This window comes from Gopherus evgoodei, chromosome 1 (assembly GCF_007399415.2).
Source record: "Gopherus evgoodei ecotype Sinaloan lineage chromosome 1, rGopEvg1_v1.p, whole genome shotgun sequence".
NCBI classification, from domain to species: domain Eukaryota; kingdom Metazoa; phylum Chordata; order Testudines; family Testudinidae; genus Gopherus; species Gopherus evgoodei.
Window position 1 is genome coordinate 75,978,873 of NC_044322.1, and position 12,438 is coordinate 75,991,310.

A 12,438-nucleotide genomic window follows, 5' to 3' on the forward strand; every position below is an offset into this window, starting at 1 on the left:
GGACAATAAGCATTTCTTTGAAGACCTACCAGATGTACAGGCTATGCAATAGAACTAGCAAGATATTTGCAATAGCGCCATCTAGTGACACTCATTTACGTAACACCTGCCAGAAAAGTTTTTAAATTCCTGGAAGAGAAAAGCTCACTCCCGAAGTATTTATAAACTAGAGAAAAAGGATTACGGAACTTTCTGCTGTGCAATTTGTAAGACTTCCTTCTGCTACATTTAAAATGTGCATTCAATGATAAAAATTTTAATACAGAGTTGGTTTCCACACTGAAAACTTTCTTTGAATATTTTGCTATTGTTGTGCCACAGTTAGTCTAGTAACGCCCAATGTTATCCAAAGTCACGTACAAGAAGCTAAGGTTTTAAATGGCTAACTCGGCTCTCTGTTTTGAACATCCCAATTCTGCAATCGCAAACGTGCCTTTTCAGCACACAGAAAGCTAATGTTGATTTTTTTCAATTTAAACTGTTTTTAAAAATTAATCAGAAGAATAAATTGCACAGGCCCTCTACCAAAATTACAATAGATTCTATAATGCCATTTATTAAAATCCATGCAAAAGAAATAGAAGTGTATTTGCTTAAGCCAACGTTTGTAAATGTTTGTCTGCCATCTAGTGGAGTATTCAACGCAGTTTCCAATTATATTTATGATTTCCTAATCTTTTTCATTCTCCTTTTTAATTTATCAAAAGGCCTCGTCAAAAAAATAAAACTGAAATCCCTCCTCCTCGACACACACATTGTTTAAAATGTAATGAAGGATAAATATCAAGTTTTGGTTGGTGTAAATGCCCAGTGCCATTGAATGAAAAGGTGGGGCTACACAGCCCTTCAACTTAGGTCATGTTACATCAGTTAATTTTGTGGAGATAAGGGATAGGAAAGGATGCACATGTTGAAAAGTTGGGGTAGGGATAACCACATAAAACACTATTTCTTCTGTGTCTGAAATTCTCCAGAAATTAGATCTGTATTTTGACCAATTTAAACTTATACATTAAGGCTAATTCTGACTCATATATCTAGTGTTTGTCAAGCCCAGGGCTGCCCAAGGGGGTGGCAAGTGGGGCAATTTGCCCCAGGCCCCGCAGAGGCCCCCACGAGAATATAGTATTCTATAATATTGCAACTTTTTTTATGGAAGGGGCCCCCAAAATTGCTTTGCCCCAGGCCCCCTGAATCGTCTGGGTGGCCCTGGTCAAGCCTGACCTTAAAACCTCTAAGGAAGGAGATTCCAGCACCTCCCTAGGTAACCCATTCCAGTGCTTCACCACCCTCCTAGTGAAAAAGTTTTCCCTAATATCCAACCTAAACCTCCCCCACAGCAACTTGAGACCATTACTCCTTGTTCTGTCATCTGGTACCACTAAGAACAGTCTAGATCCATACTCTTTGGAACCCACTTTCAAGTAGTTGAAAGCAGCTATCAAATCTGCCCCTCATTCTTCTCTTTTGAAGACTAAACAATCACAGCTCCCTCAGCCTCTCCTAAGTCATGTGCTCCAGCCCGCTAATCATTTTTGTTGTTCTCTGCTAGACCCCCTCCAACCTTTCCACATCCATCTTGTAGTATGAGGCCCAAAACTGGACACAGTTCTCCAGATGAGGCCTCACCAATGTCGAATAGAGGGGAATGATCACGTCCCTCGATCTGCTGGCAATGCCCCTTCTTATACAGCCAAAATGCCGTTAGCCTTCTTGGCAACAAGGGCACGCTGTTGACTCATATCCAGCTTCTCGTCCACTGTACCCCTAGGTACTTTTCTGCAGAACTGCTGCCTAGTCATTCGGTCCCTAGTCTGTAACAGTGAATGAGATTCTTCCATCCTAAATGCAGGACTCTGCATTTGTCCTTGTTGAACCTCTTCAGATTTCTTTTGGCCCAATCATCTAGTTTGTCTAGGTCCCTCTGTATTCTATCCCTACCCTCCAGCGTATCCTACCACTCCTCCCAGTTTAGTGTCATCTGCAAACTTGCTGAGGATGCAGTCCACACCATCCTCTAGATCAGGGATTGGCAACCTTTGGCACGCGGCTTGCCAGAGTAAGCACCCTGGCGGGCCGGGCCGGTTTGTTTACCTGCTGCATCCATAGATTTGGCCGATCACAGCTCCCACTGGCCGCAGTTCGCTGTCCCAGGCCAATGTGGATTGTGGGAAGTGGCGGCAGCCGGCACATCCCTTCGCCCGCGCCACTTCCCTCAGTCCCCATTGGCCTGGGACAGTGAGCCACAACCAGTGGGAGACGCGATCTGCCAAACCCTGCAGATGCAGCAGATAAACAAACTGGCCCATCCCACCAGGATGATTACTCTGGCGAGCTGCGTGCCAAAGGTTGCCGATCCCTGCTCTAGATCATTAACGAAGATATTGAACAAAACCAGCCCCAGGGCTGACCCTTGGGGCACTCCGCTGGATACCAGCTGCCAACTAGACATGGATTGTTAAATGCAAAACTAACATTCACTTTTATCTCCACATTTTGAAGCCATGGTTTTAGCACAGACACCCTGCTGTCTGTGAATGTCAGCTGGGTTGGGAGATAAGAAGTCATATACACCAGCTAAAGTTCCTGGTCCATTTTACCTCAGGGTAATTCAGGATCCTCTGTTGCCCTCTATTTAAATTCTCTGCTATTCCTTAACCATGCTACCAAATATAGCATAAGCCTTTGCTATTAAATCTTTGTACGTGAACAAGGAAATACACCTCTTGGGGCTCCTCACACAAATTATATTTGCATAAATGCAATACGTTGTGGACTGGTCCTCAAGAGCTTGTGCACCTTTGGTCAGCAGATTTTGTCCTTGTCTTTTCTGTTCTTTTCCACCTCCTTCCTCTGTCTGCTCTTCCCTAAACAGAGAGGTAAGTAAATCCATGAACTCCCCCTTCCAAGTCATTTCCTTAACTCCTATAGACAGATCATTCGCCAAGGGCTGATTGGATCCCCCATATGATCCCTGGGAACTTAGCTGCCATATTTCTCACCTGTGTCTCCTTAAGAATGCTGGTGCCTGACAACAGGGGGTTCCTCTCTGATAGCTGTGTATCCCTTTGTGAGATATCAGTCCTGCCCCAAACCTGTGACAGTGCTACCCCTTGTCTGAAATACTTGCTTTCTCAGGCAGGCTCCAGTCTATGTGTCAGGAGTAATACTGCTCAATACTTGACACCCTAAAGCTCCAGAGCCACATACGGCTCTTCAGAGGTTAATATATGGCTCTGTATAGGCACTGACTCCAGGGCTGGACCTTGCTCATGAGCACCAGTGCTTGCAATCTCCTCCTTCATTATCTCGGGCCACTGGCAAACACCACTGAATGTCCCAAGGAGGCTCAATGGACTCTGGGTGGATTATGGGAATGAGGCCTAGGCCCAGGGACTGTCATTCACTCCTCATTATCCTTGTCCACCTCAATAAGACTCTGTCCCTTGCTATCGTCTGGGCTTAGGGTGACCAGATGTCCTGATTTTATAGAGACAGTCCCAATATTCAGGGCTTTGTCTTATATAGGCATCAATTACCCCCAACCCCATGTCCTGATTTTTCATACTTGCTACCTGGTCACCTTATTAGGGCTTCTGTACTTTTATAGCACTGCAGTGGTGACACAGCCCTCTCGTCAATATAGTGCTATCTACACTGGGAATTAGATAGGTATAACTGCGTTGCTCGGTGGTGTGGATTTTCCATGCCACTGAGCAATGGAGTTATACCAACATAAGTTTTGTTGTAGGGCTGTAGATTAATCGCAATTAACTCATGTGATCAACTAAAAAAAATTAATTGCAATTTAAAAGAATTATCATGATCAATTGCACTGTTAAACAGTACAATACCAATTGAAATTTATTAAATATGTTGTATGTTTTCCTACATTTTCAAATATATCGATTTCAATTACAACACGAAAATAGTGTTCGCTGCTCACTTTATATTATTTTTGATTATCATTTTAACAGTGCAAATATTTGTAAACAAAAGAAATATTATTTTTCAATTTACCTCATACAAGTACTGTAGTGCAATCTCTTTATCATGAAAGTGCAACTTACACATGTATCAGAGGGGTAGCCATGTTAGTCTGGATCTGTAAAAGCAGCAAAGAATCCTGTGGCACCTTATAGGCTAACAGATGTTTTGGAGCATGAGCTTTCATGAGTGAATACCCTCTTCGTCAGATGCATGTCTGACAAAGTGGGTATTCACCCACGAAAGCTCATGCTCCAAAACATCGGTTAGTCTATAAGGTGCCACAGGATTCTTTGCTGCTCTTACAAATGTAGGTTTTTTTGTTACATAACTGCACTCAAAAACAAAACAATGTAAAACTTTAGAGTCTACAAGTCCATTCAGTCCTTCTTGTTGAGCCAATCACTAAGAGAAACAAGTTCGTTTACATTTACGGGATATAATGCTGCCCACTTCTTATTTATGTCACCTGAAAGTGAGAACAGGCATTCACATGGCACTGTTGTAGCTGGCATCACAAGATATTTACATGCCAGATATGCTAATGATTCATATGCCTCTTCATGCTTTGGCTATCATTCCAGAGGACATGCTTCCATGCTAATGATGCATGTTAAAAAAATAATGCATTAATTAAATTTGTGACTGTACTCCTTGGAGGAGAACTGTATGTCTCCTGCTCTGTTTTACCTGCATTCTGCCATATATTTCATGTTATAGCAGTCTTGGATGAGGACCCAGCACATGTTGTTTGTTTTAAGAACACTTTCACTACAGATTTAACAAAGTGTGAAGATACCAATGTGAAATTTCTAAAGATAGCTACAGTACTCAACCCAAGATTTAAGAATCTGAAGTGCCTTCCAAAATCTGAGAGGGATGAGGCGTGGAGCATGCTTTCAGAAGTCTTAAAAGAGCAACACTCTGATGTGGAAAATACAGAACCCAAACCACCAAAAAAGAAAAATCAACCTGCTGCTGGTGGCATTTGACTCTGAAGCATGTTCATTTTCATCATCTGTCTGCATTGTTTTGGATCATTATTAAGCAGAACCCATCATCAGCATGTCCTCTGGAATGGTGGTTGAAGCATCGAGGGACACATGAATCTTTAGCACATCTGGCATATAAATATCTTGCAATTTCAGCTACAACAGTGCCGTGCAAGTGCCTTTTCTCACTTTCAGGTGACATTGTAAACAAGAAGCAGGCAGCATTATCTTCTGCAAATGTAAACTAACTTGTTTGTCTGAGTGATTGGCTGAAGAAGAAGTAGGACTGATTGGACTTTTAGGTTCTAAAGTTTTACATTGTTTTATTTTTGAATGCAGGCCTTTTTTTGTACCTAATTCTACATTTGAGATTCCAATACAATACTTGCATGAGGTGAAGTGAAAAATATTCTCTCTTTTGTTTCTTACAGTGCAGATATTTGTAATAAAAAATAAATATAAAGTGAGTATTGTACACTTTGTATTCTGTGTTGTAACTGAAATCAATATATTTTAAAATGTAGAAAACATCCAAAAATATTTAAATAAATGGTATTTTATTATTGTTTAACAGCACGATTAGTCGTATGATTCATTTTTGTAATCGCTTGACAGCCCTAGTTTGTAGTATAGACCAGGACTCAAACTCACCCTTTTTATGCCTCTCAGAGACCTCCTGTACAAGGTTCAAGATCCCATCAGGGAGGAATGGACTTCTCTCACACCACCAACCACAAAGTGAAATGTCCTAGCAAAGGTCCTGGATCTGACCCATCTGCTCCCTTTGTCCTGTGACTCTTCTTTCACATCAGTTTCAGACCATTGTTACTCCCTGATCTCTACTCCTGAGAAGACTGAGGACATCCTTCCTCAAGGGGCAACAATCCCACACTCAGAATTCTTGAGCAAAGCTGCGAGAATGAACCATCACCACTTCTAAGGCAACCTCTCTCAGTACCTCCAGTAGGGCAGGGCTAGGTCCCTCCAATGCCTGCCGGAGAACAACTTACCACCTGTACCCTAACACTCACTGTCTAACCCCAGAGGAGGGAAGGGACTAGGTGCTCTGTCTCACTTCCTGAGTAAATCCTGGTGCAGGTGCCTATAGACCTGCTGGTTGTTCTCTTAGCTGAAGCCCGACAAGCCCTTCCCCTTCCCTCTCCTGAAGTGGGACAAGGAGGGAGCCATAAGAGGACATAAGGAGCCATGTGCTCCTGTGGCAGCTGCAGCACTTCCATGGCATCCCCTTTCCCAAGCAGGAGGGGCGGGGGTGGGGCAGTGGTGACAGATGCAACCCTCAAAGTCCTGCCCTGACTCATCACAGCTACCACAGCAGTACCATGTGTCCTCTACCTCCCTCACCTTGAGCAGGGAGAGAGTCAACATGAAATCCCTCCCTAAGGGGGTTCATCCTCTGGTAGGGGGCAGAGCCTGCATACTGTGGGGCTGGGATCTGACTCCTGCAGTAGGGCAGAGACACCTCCTTCCCTTCCCCCTGCTGAGGCAGACCCGATACCCCTAGGAAGAATGGCCCCAGAATCCTTAACTTTAACTCCTCTGCATCCTGACCACAACTGCTGCAGCTGTGGGGTTGATGAGCAAGCTGCTGGAATGGAGCCAAAAGAGGCTCCACGTGGCCAATATTCCAGGTTAAATCCCTGGAGCTGGGGGATGTGAACAATTGGCACTCCTTTCCCCTCAACTGGCTGATTTGTGCCAGAGTCTTTAAGGGGGTGGGGAAGAACTACCTGGTGTACCTGAGCTAGAGTCTTTCATTGTTAACTGCAAAAAAAAATGTAAGGCATCCCACCTATACCCTACCAAGGACTCAAGGCATGACCTGGTCAATTTAGGTACCTGCCCTTTCCCACAAGGCTCAGTGCTCTACAGGTCTGCAGAACCTTTTCCTACTGAGCCTTACACAGTTGTGCTCTAAACATCTATTTATTAACAACACACAGAATACATATACCAAGCAAATCTCTTATGCTCACCACTCCCAATATACGGACAAAATTCCCCTGATGGCCAGTCAAGATCCTCTTGTGTGGGGGTGTCTGGCAATGCCTCTGCATGTCATGGTCGTTCAGAGGGGTCAGAGTTTGTTTGTGCAGATGATCAGCATATATTCACTAGTCAGAGCTTATCTTATCTATTTTACCAATTCTTGGGGTCTTCTGTTTCCTCCCTAAACTTCCCAGTGCCTAGGTGTCTCTACTTTACCACTCTTGTGTTAGAACTCTTTGTTAGGGGCATTCCTGAGGTGGTGGCATATTAGCAGCAGTGGAGCATTTGCCCCCTTAATTTTAGTGGTGAAATGCCTGAGTTTCACCCAAGGCTGGTTTAGTATGGGGTGAGTTAAATCTCCAGCATACAGCATGTTCTCTAATTCTCTAATCATTCTGGTGGCTCTTCTCTGAACCTTCTCCAATTTTTCAACATCTTTCATGAATTGCAGACTTCAGAACTGGACACAATATTCCATAAGAGCCAAATACAGAGGTAAAATAACCTCTCCACTTCCACTCAAGATTCCCTTATTTATGCATGCAAGGATCGCATTAGCCCTTTTCACCACAGCATCGTATTGGGAGCTCATGTTCAGCTGACTATCATCATGAACCCCTAATTTTTTTTTAGTCACTGCTTTCCAGGATAGAGTCCTACATTGTGTAAGTATGGCCTACATTCTTTGTTCCTAGATGCATGCATTTAAATTGAACTATATTAAATTGCGTATTATTTGCTTGTGCCTGGTTTACCAAGAAATCTCAATCCCTCTGTATTAGTAACCTGTCCTCTTCATTGTTTACCATGCCCCAAGTTTTATGTCATCAGCAAACTTTATCAGTGGTTTTTTTTTCCCCTAGGATATTGATAAAAATGTTAAATAGCATAGGGCCAAGAACAGATCGCTGTGGGACCCCAATAGAAACACATCCATTCAGTGATTCCCTATCAGTTAGCCAACTTGTAATCTATTTAATGTGTGCCATGTTAATTTTATATAGTTCTAGTTTTTCAGTCAAAATGTTGTCCAATACCAAATCAAACATCCTAGAGAAGTCTAAGTATATTATGTCAATACTAACTTCATCAACCAAACTTGTAATATATATATATAGTCAAATTAACTTGATTTTTTATGAGATTACAAGATTCATTTTCCATAAACTGATGTTGATTGACATTATATTACCCTCCTTTAATTCTTTATTAATGGAGTCCTGTATCAAGCACTCCATTACCTTGCCTGGGATCCATGTGAGACTGGCAGGCCTATATTTACCCAAGTTATCCCCTTACCCTTTTTAAATATTGGCAAACATTAGCTTTCTTCCAGTCTTCTGGAACTTTCCCAGTGTTCCAAGACTTATTGAAAATCAACTTAACGGTCCAGCGAGCTCCTCAACCAGCTCTTTAAAAACTCATGGATGTAAGCTATCCAGACCTGCTGATTTGCTGAATCCAGAACTGAACCTAGGTCTCTCCCACGCTAACCCCTCTTTTAATGTTCCTCAGAAAGTTTGTATCACTTACAGAATCCTTATTTAGTGCAAAAGAGACATAAAAAAATGTAATAGTTGAGAACTTTATGCAGCAATAGCTTTCCTTGTGGCAGGGAATGGATTTAATGCCTCTTGACCAGAAAAGCCTATAACTATCCTTCAGTTGTCCCATAAGCAAATACCTTTATCCCAGTACCTGAGCAAGCATTTATTTCACCATGGATTATTTTCTCTTGTAACAAAATGAAAGTTCTCTATCAGTTCGAATTAGAATCACTAAAATGGTGAAACACTTTGGACAGATGAGATATGTTATACTAAACAAGATACTCTGTATGTATTTGAAACTGTAACATCACAATGTAGCACTGTATTTAGCCATACTTAAGCAGCATCCAGTCTTTGTTGATAATCTTTACAAAAGTCACATGCAGACAAAAGTCACTTGCAAATTTAAAAAAAGGCTACAATGAAAATAAAAATAGAGAGTAAGGGCTTGAAAATCTTTATATCATTCCTTGCTCTGCTATGTTTTGTAATTATGTGAAATATGAGACGATATTATAAAATGTTTTCTTAAAACTGGAATTCATTGTGCATTCTGTCTTTTAAATAAGATCACAGTATATAATTTTGGGTGTGTTTGCTGGGACTCCATCATTTGTGTTCCTTTTTTATATTTAGAATAAAATCCTTGGTAAAGGAACAGAGCATGGAAGCCACCAATCCTGCAGAGGCTTAACACTGAAGTCAACAGACTACACATTCTGTATAAACTTAAACACACACATAAGACTTTGTAGGCCTAAAACTCCATAACTTACACTAACATTTAAAACAAAAACAAATAGGAAATAATAATTTATTACACTGGGATGTGGTAGAACTTAGCTAAGGAGTAAATGCAGCCCCTCATCTATGAGGACTGAAGCCTGCAAGCTGCTGAGCATGCTTAAATCCCACTGGTTTCAATGGGTGTTAAGGATGCACAGAACCTAATTAAACTCTGGCTGCACAGGGTCATAGAATCATAGGGTTAGAAGGGACCACGAGGGTCCTCTGTTTAAACCCCTGGCAAGATGCAGGATTTGTTGTATCTAACCATTTGAGACAGATGGCTCTCCAGCCTCCTTTTGAAAACCTCCAGTGAAGGAACTTCTACAACCTCCCAAGGGAGTCTGTTTCATTGTCCTACTGTTCTTCAGTTTTCCTGAGATTTTATCTAAATCTGCTATGCTGTAGTTGCCTCTTGTACTATCCTCTGTGGCAAGAGAGAACTTTTCTCCATCTTTTTTACGGCAGCCTTTCAACTATTTGACTCTTAAACTCCTTTTTTTCCTTCCCTAAGTGTAGCACCTTACATTTGACTTTGTTGAATTTGCTGTCTATATCCTCGTTCTCCAATTTATCAAGCTCCCTCTGAATTTAGCTCTCTCCTCCAAAGCGTTGCTCCCCCTCGCAGTTTTGTGTCATCCACACATTTGATCATTATGCTCTCTATTCCTACATCCAGGTCATTAATAAAGATGTTAAACAACAACGGACCCAGAACAGATCCCTGTGGAACCCAGCTTGAGACCTCCCTCCAATCTGACATAATTCCATTAATGATTATGTTGCAGTTGTTTAACCAATTATGTATCCACTTAATGATGGTTCTGCTGAGACTGGATTTCTCCTGCTTACTTCTAAAAATGTTATATGGGATTGTGTTAAAAGTCTTGCTGAAGTCCAAGTATATTATGTCCACCATGCTCCCCCAGTCCACCAAACCAATCATCCTGTCAAAGAAGGAAATCAAGCATCATTTATTCTTGATAAATCCATGCTGGTTGCTAGTGATTGTACATTGCCCTGGTAGCTTCCCAGCTGTTGAAGGCTGACTGGTCTGTAGGTCCCTAGCCCCTCCTTTTTAAAGATGGGCACTATGTTAGCCCTTCTCCAGTCTTTCGGGGCCTCTCCTGTCATCCATGAGTTTGCAAATATTATTGCCAGTGGCACTAAGATTTCTTCAGCTAATTTCTTCTAGACTCTGGGGTGAATTGCATCAGATCCTGCTGTCTTGAATTCATTCAGATTGATCAGATCTCTGACGTGTCCTTTACTTATGCCAGTCTGCATCCTTTTCCCTTTATTGTCTATAACTTCACTAGTTGCCCAGTCATATGTTATTTTTTGTGAGAAGACTGAAGCAAAGTAGGCATTGAACAGCTCTGCCTTCCTATCATCCTCCATTACGAGCTCACCTTCCCCACTGAACAGTGGACCCACAGTAGCCCTGAGCTTTCTTTTTTTTCCTGATATTTTTGAACCTCTTCGTGTTGTCTCTAACATTCCTTGCCAGCTGTAACTCATTCTTTGCCTTGGCTTTCCTGATTATGTCCTTACATGCTCACACCATTCGCAGGTATACTTCCTTGGTGACATGCCCTTCCTTCCATTCCCAAAGTCGATCAATTTAAAGCAAGGTTTAGTCTTCTGTGGGATTTAAAGCAAGGTAATACAACTCTTTAATTTAAACCTTTTGATTTAAAAAAAAACATTTTAATTAGGTTGAGGTATTGTAAAACTATTTTGAAAATTTGTGCTCCTACAATTGTAAATTAAAATTTATAATTAACTAAATTATAATTTCTGATTTTTTAATGCTGCTCCTGGTAGGCATTTTAATAGAATTTTACAAAATTGCTGTGGGCAAAAAAGAAAATATTGAAAAGTAAGGCCCTGATCCTCCACACACTTAAGAAGGTGTGTAAAACTCCACTCTCATTAACAGTCCCATTAACTTCAGTGGTACTATTTGTTTAAAGTTCAGTATGTGCACAACTGTTTGCGGCATCAGAGGCTAAAATTGTATTTTTATTAAAAGTTTTTCTCTAGTGGCATAAAATTGTATTCACTTGAAACAAAATTGATTTGGTGCTAACAATAAAAGTTGTTTAGACTTTTAAAACATTAACCAAGTTATTCTGAATTTTATTACACACATTGACCAACATTTCAAAAACAAGAGCCTAAACTCTTGAACATATATTGGGGAGTTAACGTTTGAATTTTCAAAAGTACCAATGTGGTTTAGAATCACAGATAGAGAAGCCTCTTTGAAATGCTTCTTCTGGACTTGTGAGAGTTCAATATATTGGATTTATGCTGGGATGCTAGAGAGGCCATGGACTTCCCCCCCCCCCCCCCCAACATAGATGAGGACCTCAACTGTGAAATTGCTCCACAGAAAAAAATCTTTATCTAAAATCTGAAATTCTACTAATAATTAGGAAACTAAAGAAACAAATACCAAACATTGACTTTAGCAACTAAGACTAAAGTGAGAAATACTAAACTAACAATGTATAAATTAAAAACTATTTTTTAAATTAAAATTGTGATATTTTGGCTTTTAAAAAAAATCATGATTTTTATCTACCCTGGTTTCCTGACAGTGGAGTTGGTATAGGTCCATCGAACAGAGAGCACTGAAGAGAATGAATGTATATGGGGGCTACATGGTGTATTCTGCAATGGTTGATTGGATTTCAGCAAGGGGAGAGTCAGGGACCTACCGGGAACAATGTTATGAATAGGGCCCTACCAAATAGTCAGTCCATTATGGCCAATTTCAAAGCCATAGGATCTGAGAATGTTTAAATCTGAAATTTCAGTGATGCAACCGTGGGGGTCCTAACCCAAAAAGGGATGGTGGGGGGGGAAGGGTGGCAAACCTGTGGGGGGGAGGGTGTCAGGGGATTGTCACCCTCACTTCTGTGCTCCCTTCAGAGCTGTACTGTCCCTCCCCTGCCCAGTGAGAGCTAGAAGCCCCATTTGCTGGGGCGCTCCCAGCAGCACAGGAAAGATTTGACACAATTCCACAAGAACTCCTCCAGCTGCAGGAACTTCTGGGGCTGCTTCCCAGTCCCAGAGTGTCCTGCAGCAGAGGGAGGTACTCGGAGGTG